The 8,608-nt window shown below is 41.2% G+C and overlaps 1 non-coding gene across 1 annotated transcript; it reads right to left on the reverse strand.

Moving 5' to 3' along the window:
* Window positions 1-6,151: 6,151 nt before the first annotated feature.
* On the reverse strand, window positions 6,152-6,258 carry LOC128571319 (U6 spliceosomal RNA). Its single transcript, XR_008375751.1, has one exon. It is a non-coding gene; the product is annotated as a U6 spliceosomal RNA (small nuclear RNA).
* Window positions 6,259-8,608: the final 2,350 nt, after the last annotated feature.

Raw genomic sequence — 8,608 nt, forward strand, 5'->3', positions numbered from 1 at the left:
TGAGTTACTTATGATAAATCAACAACAAAAGGACAATCCACTTTATACATTTTGTATATTTGCAAAAAAAAATTACACATAGTGTAGAAATGTTCAATTCCTTGAAGGTTAGAGGGATTTTTTTCAAGAAGCTATTTGAACAGAGCATTTTTTAGAACAGTCCCTTGATAATGTTTTCAGTTTTTGTTGTGATCATTGTTATTTTAGGTTTTCATCTTTTCCTCGAATCCTATGTTTTGGCAAGTAATACTTCCTCTGACAAAATGTTCAAATTTGGGGGCAGAGAATAATATAGAACAGCCTCTTATATTTAAAATGAACTTTAGTGGGGATTTTAATTGGGATTACATGAAATCTATATATGAGTTTTGACAGAATTTGCATCTTAATTCTGGTCTCTCAATTTATAAAAATGGTATATAGGTTTTCTTTTTCTTTCTTTCTTTTTTTTTTTGAGATAGAGTCTCAAGCTGTCACCCTGGGTAGAGTGCCGTGGCGTCACAGCTGATAACAACCTCAAACTCTTGGGCTTAAGCAATTCTCTTGTTTCAGCCTCCCAAGTAGCTGGGACTACAGGCGCCCACCAAAATGCCTGGCTATTTTTTTGTTGCAATTGTCATTGTTTTTTTAGCTGGCCCAGGCCGAGTTCGAACCCACCAGCCTCAGTGTATGTGGCTGTCATCCTGCAGATTCAGTTACAGGCGCCACCTAGTCACGTTTTCTTTAATTTCTCTCAGTTTTCAGTTAGAAAATTTTATAAGTTTTCCCTAGATTTATACCTTGATATGATTTTTATGTTGTTATAAAAGCTAGTTTTGGGTGGTGCCTGTGGCTCAAAGGAGTAGGGCACTGGCCCCATGTGCTGGAGCTGGTGGGTTCAAACCCAGCCCCCACCAAAAACTGCAAAAGAAAAAAAAAAAGCTAGTTAATTTTTCTATTGTTTATTGCTAGTATGTAGGAATACAATTGATTTTTGTATATTGATGTGTTTTGTGACCATGCTAAATTCACTTAATAGTTGTAGAAGGGTTTCTCTGGGTGGATTTCATAGCTTTAGAGACACAGTTTCACTTTGTCCCCCTCAGTAGAGTGCTCTGGCGTCACAGCTCACAGCAATCTCCTGCTCTTGGTCTTAGGTGATTCGCTTGCCTCAACCTCCCGAGTAGCTAGGATTATATGCACCCGCCACAATGCGCGGCTATTTTTTCGTTGCAGTTTGGCCGGGGCCAGGTTTGAACCCAGCACCCTCTGTATGTGGGTCCAGCACCCTACTCACTGAGCCGCAGGCGCCGCCCAATTTCATAGCTTTCAACCTGCACAATCATGTCACCTACAAAGAGGAACAGTTTTACTTCTGTCATAGTCATTATGGTTTTTTTACCCTTGCCTTTTACACTGGCTAGGCTTTCCAGTACAATGTTGAATAAAAGAAGTGAAAACAGGCTGGGCCTGGTGACTCATGCCTGTAATCCTAGCACTCTGGGAGGCCGAGGAGAGTGGATTGCCTGAGCTCACAGGTTCGAGACCAGCCTGAGCCAGAGTGGGACCCTCCCCCCCATCTCTAAAATTAGCCGGGCATTTTGGTGGGCGCCTGTAGTCTCAGCTACTTGGGAGGCTGAAACAAGAGAATTGCTTGAGCCTAGGAGTTTGAGGTTGCTGTGAGCTATGACGACACTGTACTCTACCAAGGGGGACAAAAGTGAGACTCCGTCTCAAAAAAAAAACAATTCAAATTATAGGGAAAGAATTTTCTTTTTTTTTTTTTTTGTAGAGACAGAGTCTCACTTTATGGCCCTCGGTAGATGCCATGGCCTCACACAGCTCACAGCAACCTCCAACTCCCGGGCTTAAGCGATTCTCTTGCCTCAGCCTCCCGAGCAGCTGGGACTACAGGCGCCCGCCACAACGCCCGGCTATTTTTTGGTTGCAGTTTGGCCGGGGCCGGGTTTGAACCCGCCACCCTCGGTATATGGGGCCGGTGCCTTACAGACTGAGCCACAGGTGCTGCCCGGGAAAGAATTTTCGATTGACCTAGTGTGGGTCATGCATGCGCCCACCTTTTGATGGACAACCAAAGAGAGAGACTGTCTCTAATATGGATGGTAAAATGTAAGAGCTGTTGGGGAAAGCAAAATCAAGAGATGAAGTCCCTTGATAAATACACAGTTTTCTCAGGGAGTGCACAGCCTTGCACATAGACTATGATGAAATGGCACCTCCTGGGTTTGTGCAATACTGATGCTGAAGGAGGGGGTATTTATTCTATTTACCTTCGAATTTCTATGTGATTTGAATTTTTTTACAAAGAGAATATATTCATCTGTTCTCTGTGCTGACTAATACTAGAGCTAATTGTGGCTCTAGCCTTATTATAACTGCCAGTATTAGAAAATGAGGCCCACACAGCAAAGATGGCAGGAACAAGAAACAAAGACAAGAAAGACTCTGATGGGCTCTATACCCTGGATCCACTCATGCGTAGAAGGCTCTTCTACTCCTTCCTACAACCCTTTTTTTTTTCTGAGACAAATTCTCCTTCTGTCCTTCACGTTTGAGTGCAGTAGCAGGATCATAGATCACTGAACCTGAAACTCCTGAGCTCAAGTGATCCTCCTGCCTGAGCCTTCCGAGTAGCTGGGATGTGCACAGCCATACCCTGCTGGTTTTGTTTTTGTTTCTTGAGACAGAGTCTCATTCTGTCGCCCAGGCTAGAGCGTTGTGTGTCAGCCTAGCTCACAGCAACCTCAAACTCCACGTTAAAGCTATCCTCCTGCCTCAGCCTCTGCAGTAGCTGGGACTACCAATGCCAGCCACAATACCCAGACACCACGGCACTCTACCAAGGGTGACATAGTGAGACTCTGTCTCAAAAACAAACAAACAAAAAACTCAAAAATAATAAATAATGACAAAGATGTAGAGAAATTGGAATTCTTATGCACCGTTGGTGGGATTATAAAATAGTACAATTGGAAGATAGTATGGTGGCTCCTCAAAAAATTAAAATTATAATGTACTTATGATCTAGCAATCTCATTTGTGGGTACATATCCAAAAGAATTTGAAACAGGGTCTCAAAGAGATATTTGCATACCTATGTTTATAGCAATACTATTCACAATAGCCAACAAGTGGAAGCAACCCAACTGTCTATCAAGGGATAAAGGGATAAACAAAATGTGGTAGATGTATAAAATGGTATACTGTTTAATCTGAAAAAGGAAGGGAATCCTGTCACATACTACAACATGGGTGAACCTTGAGGACATTATGCTAAATGAAGTGTCAATCACACAAGGACGAACACTGCATGATTCCACTTATATGATTTATCTAAAGTAGTCAAACTCAGCTGGGTGACATGGCTCACGCCTGTAATCATGACAATCTGGGAGGCTAAGGTGGGTGGATTGTTTGAGCTCAGGAGTTTGATGCCAGTCTGAGCAAGAATGAGACCCCCTCCCTCTACTAAAAATAGAAAAATTGGCTCAGCGCCTATAGTTCAGTGCCTAGGGCACCAGCCACATAAACTGGAGCTGGTGGGTTCAAATCCAGCCCGGGCCTGCCAAACAATGCCAACTACAACCAAAAAATAGCTGGGCATTGTGGTGGGCACCTGTAGTCCCAGCTACCTTGAAGGCTGAGGCAAGAGAATCACTTAAGCCCAAGAATTTGAGGTTGATGTGAGCTGTGACACCATGGCACTGTACCGAGGGCCAGATAGTGAGACTCTGTCTCAACAAAAAAATAAAAAAAGAAAGAAAGAGAGAAAAATTAGCTGGGCATTGTGACAAGCACCTGTGGTCCCAGCAACTCAAGAGGCTGAGGCAAGAGAATGGCTCCAGCCCAAGAGTTTGAGTTTGCTGTGATCTATGATGCTAGGGCACTCTACCCAGAGTGAGAGAGTGAGACTCTGTCTTAAAAAAAAAAAAGAATGGGCTTGGCGTCTGTGGCTCAAGCGGCTAAGGCGCCAGCCACATACACTTAAGCTGGAGAGTTCAAATCCAGCCTGGGCCCGCCAAACAACAATGATGGATGCAACCAAAAAAAAACCAATAGCTGGGCATTGTGGCGGGTGCCTGTAGTCCCAGCTACTTGGGAGGCAGAGGCAGGAGACTCACTTAAGTGCAGGAGTTGGAAGTTGCTGTGAGCTGTGATGCTACAGCACTCTACCTAGGGCAACAGCTTGAAGCTCAAAAAAATAAAATGAATAAATAAATAAATAAAAAGTAGTCAAATTCATAAAATCAGAAAGCCAAATATTGTTACCACAGATCAGGGAAGAAGTAGAGCTGTTATTTAATGGATTTCAGCTTTGCAAGATGAAAAAGTTCTGGAGATTTGTTTTACAACAACATGAATATACTTAACACTACTGAATTGTACACTTAAAAATGGTTATGATGGTAAATTTTATGTTATGTATTGTTATATAATAAAAAATACTAAATAAAATACTAGCATATCAATCTAGCAAATATATTCAGAAAATAATACTATGACCAAGAATCTTTTTCTTTTCTTTTTTTTTTTTGAGATAGAATCTTACTATGTTGCCTTCAGTAGAGTGCGGTGCCATTACAGCTCACAGCAATCTCACTTTTGGGCTTAAGTGATTCTTTTGCCTCAGCCTCCCTACCATAGTAGCTGGGACTACCAGTGCCCACTATAATACCCAGCTATTTCTTTGTTGTTTTTGTCATTGTTGTTTACCACGCTCAGGCTGGGTTTGAACCCACCAGCCCAGTGCATGTGTCTGGTGCCCTAACCACTGAGCTATGGGTGTTGAGCCCCAAGAATCTTTTATTATAGAAAGAGATGTTAGGATTGTTCAATATTTGATATATATATATTTGTTTGTTTGTTTGTTTATTTTTGAGACAAAAAAAGCCTCACTCTGTCGCCCTGGGTAGAGTGCCATGGTGTCACAGCTCACAGCAACCTCCAACTCTTGGGCTTAAACAATTCTCTTGCCTCAGCCTCCCAAGTAGCTGGGACTACAGGAACCCACCACAATGCCCGGCTATTTTTTTTTTTTTTTTTTTTGTAGAGACAGCTCACAGCAACCTCCATCTCCTGGGCATAGGCGATTCTCTTGCCTCTGCCACCTGAGTAGCTGGGACTACAGGCACCTGCCACAATGCCTGGCTATTTTTTTGTTGCAATATGGCTAGGGCCGGGTTTGAACCTGCCACCCTCGGTACGTGGGGCTGGCACCCTACCCACTGAGCCACAGGAGCTGCCCTGCCCAGCTATTTTTTTTAGAGATGAGGTCTCACTCTGGCTCAGGCTGGTCTTGAGCCTGTGAGCTCAGGCAATCCACTTGCTTTGGCTTCCCAAAATGCTAGGATTACAGGCATAAGCCACCTCGCCTGGCATTGTGATTTGTCATATTAATAAAACTAAGGAGAAAAACTATATGATCATCATGATAGATGACAAAAATCCTTTTATTTTATTTCATTTTAGTTTATTCATTTTATTTTATTTTATTGTTGCAGAATCTCACCCTGTTGCCCCAGGCTAGAGTGCTGTAGATTAAGTCTACCTCACAGTAACCTTAAACTTCAGGTTCAAGTGATCCTTTTGTCTCAGCCTCTCAAGTAGCTGGGACTACAGATGCCCACCACAACACATGGCCAATTTTTTACTATTTTTGATAGAGACAAGGTCTCGCTCTTGCTCAGTCTCGTCTCAAACTCCTAAGCTCAAGCAATCCACCCACCTCGGCCCACCAGATGCTAGGATTACAGGCATGAACTGCCACCATGCCCAACCAAAAAGAAACCTTTAATAAAATTCAACAAACTTAAAAATAAAAACAATAAAATTCAACAAACTTACCTGATAAACACCTCCCAAGTAAATAATAACAGCAAGGTACTTCCTTACCATTATAAAAAATATTAGAAACCAAGAGTCAATATATATATATATTTTATTGTTTAATTCTTTAATGGAAAAAGCCATTAATATTCAAATGAAGGAATAGTTTGAAATGAAGGTTAAAAAAACCTATACTTAAGTAAGAAACAGCCTTCAAGAACACCCAAGCAGCAGTCAGAGGAAGGGAAAAACTTTCAACAGCTGAGTTTTCTTCAAACTATTATGTGACAATACAATACAATTCACTGGCTACAACAATTCATAGAAAAATATGGAACGCTTCACGAATTTGTGTGTCATCCTTGCCCAGGGGCCATGCTAATCTTCTCTGTATTGTTCCAATTTTAGTATATGTGCTGCCAAAGTGAGCACCAATAGCCAATATTAATTGCAAAATACTAAAGGTGCAACTATTAAAGTAAGGAACAAAAGAAGGATGGTATCTCTTACTATTCTTAGAAACAATTGTTCTCAAAATTCTAAGCTAACACAATAAGAAAAATAAATAAAAAGGTATAAAATTGGAAAGGAGTAGACACATTACTTTCCTCTTTTTTAAAGGAATAAATATTCATAAAAATTAAACTAACCATCTGTAATCCCAGTTACTCAGGAGGTTGAGGCAAGAGAATCGCCTAAGCCCAAGGATTTGGAGGTTGCTGTGAGCTGTGACACCACGGCACTCTACCGAGGGTTAATAAGTGAGACTCTGTCTCAAAAAAAAAAAAAAAATTTAACCTATAAAACAAAAGTTAAGTATTTCCTATTATCCTATCAATTTCATGTCTCAGAAGTAATCACCTTTAACAGCTCTATGCATCTTTTTCAGATTCTTTTCTATGCATATCTGGACATATACTGGGTCTGACATTTAAGTTCATGAACTCATCCTAGAAAGAGCACTACATACCTCTTTGCTGAGTATCGCTACAGTCACCTTCAAAGTACTTCCCTTGGGAAACTATGTACTGACACCAGGGCCTAGTCCACCTTTCAAAGCAATCTTGGAACTCTTTTTCTGGAATGACCATCTGAGCTATCATCAAATGGCACTCAGAAAGACCCAACAATGATGATGAATGCCACTTGGCAAGACACTGCCACATGTCAACACAAACACAGCTGTGAGAAACTGATATGCTGAGGTTATGAAATCATACTGAGTTGTTTGTACAGTGCTGCCAACACAAGCACGTTGCGGCAAGTCCTCAAACTTGTCATACCTCATTCATTTTTGAGTGTATATACTTAGATTTTAAAAATAAAACTGGGATCGGGCAGTGCCTGTGGCTCAAGGAGTAGGGCACTGGTCCCATATGCCGGAGGTGGTGGGTTCAAACCCAGCCCTGGCCAAAAAATCAAAAAATAAATAAATAAATAAAACTGGGATCATAATATACTATTATCCTGCCACATATTCTCTCAACTTAGCAAAATAGCATGGACCCATTTCCAAGTCGGTACTAGAGATCTACCTGGTTCTTCTTAATGTCTGTGCAGAATTTTACAGCATGAATGCACCATAATTTATTTAACCATTCCCTACTGATAAATTTTAAATAATTTTAATTTGATTTTTGCTATTAAAAAAGTACTTCAACGGGCGGCGCCTGTGGCTCAAGGAGTAGGGCACTGGTCCCATATGCCGGAGGTAGCGGGTTCAAACCCAGCCCCGGCCAAAAAAAAAAAAACACACACACACACACACACAAAAAGTACTTCAAGTAATACTTATATCCATCTATCTTTGTTCACTTGTGAAGAATAACCTTCTAGAAGTGAAATTGCTAAGTCAAAGTATAGGCAGTTAAAAATTTTTCGCTGATGGGTAGTGCCTATGGCTCAAGGAGTAGGGCGCTGGCTCCATATGCCGGAGGTGGTGGATTCAAACCCAGCCTCGGCCAAAAACTGCAGAAAAAAAAAAAAATTTTTTTTCACTGAGCCAGGCACAGTGGCTCATGCCTGTAATCCTAGCACTTGGGAGGCCCAGGTTGATGGATTGCCTGAGCTCACAGGTTTAAGACCAGCCTGAACCAGAGCAAGACCTCATCTCTAAAAATAACTGGGCGTTGTGGCATGCACCTGTCATTCCAGCTACTTGGGAGGCTGAGGCAAGAGAATCACTTGAGCCCAAGAGTTTGAGGTTGCTGTGAGCTGCGCCGTCATGGCACTCTACCAAGGGCTACAAAGCGAGACTCTGTCTCAAATAAATAAATAAATGAATAATTAAAAAATAAAAATTTTTCACTGTTACTTTTAAATTATCCTTCAAAAGTACTTAATGATGTATATTTGTAGGATTTGAGAACATCCATTTACCCATATTCTTAGCAACACTGAAATATAAATTCTAGCAACTTTTATTTGTCTAGTAGATGAAACCAAAAATCAAAGGTTACTATTTATAGATTATATAATCACTTCCCTGGAAAGCCCAAGAAACTTCAATTAAAAAAAAAAAGAAAGAAAATTAGTTCAATAGAGTTAGCTTAAAGAGCTATGTGTATGTGAAGGAAAACATTTTCATATTTGGCAAAAGTATAAATCAGTCTTCAGAGAGAAATTTCTCAATATGAGTCAAAAACATTTTTAAAATGCAGCTCTTGGGCGGCGCCTGTGGCTCAGTGAGTAGGGCACCGGCCCCATATGCCGAGGGTGGCGGGTTCAAACCCAGCCCCCGCCAAACTGCAACAAAAAATAGCCGGGCATTGTGGCGGGCGCC

Source organism: Nycticebus coucang, chromosome 18 (assembly GCF_027406575.1).
Source record: "Nycticebus coucang isolate mNycCou1 chromosome 18, mNycCou1.pri, whole genome shotgun sequence".
NCBI lineage: Eukaryota > Metazoa > Chordata > Mammalia > Primates > Lorisidae > Nycticebus > Nycticebus coucang.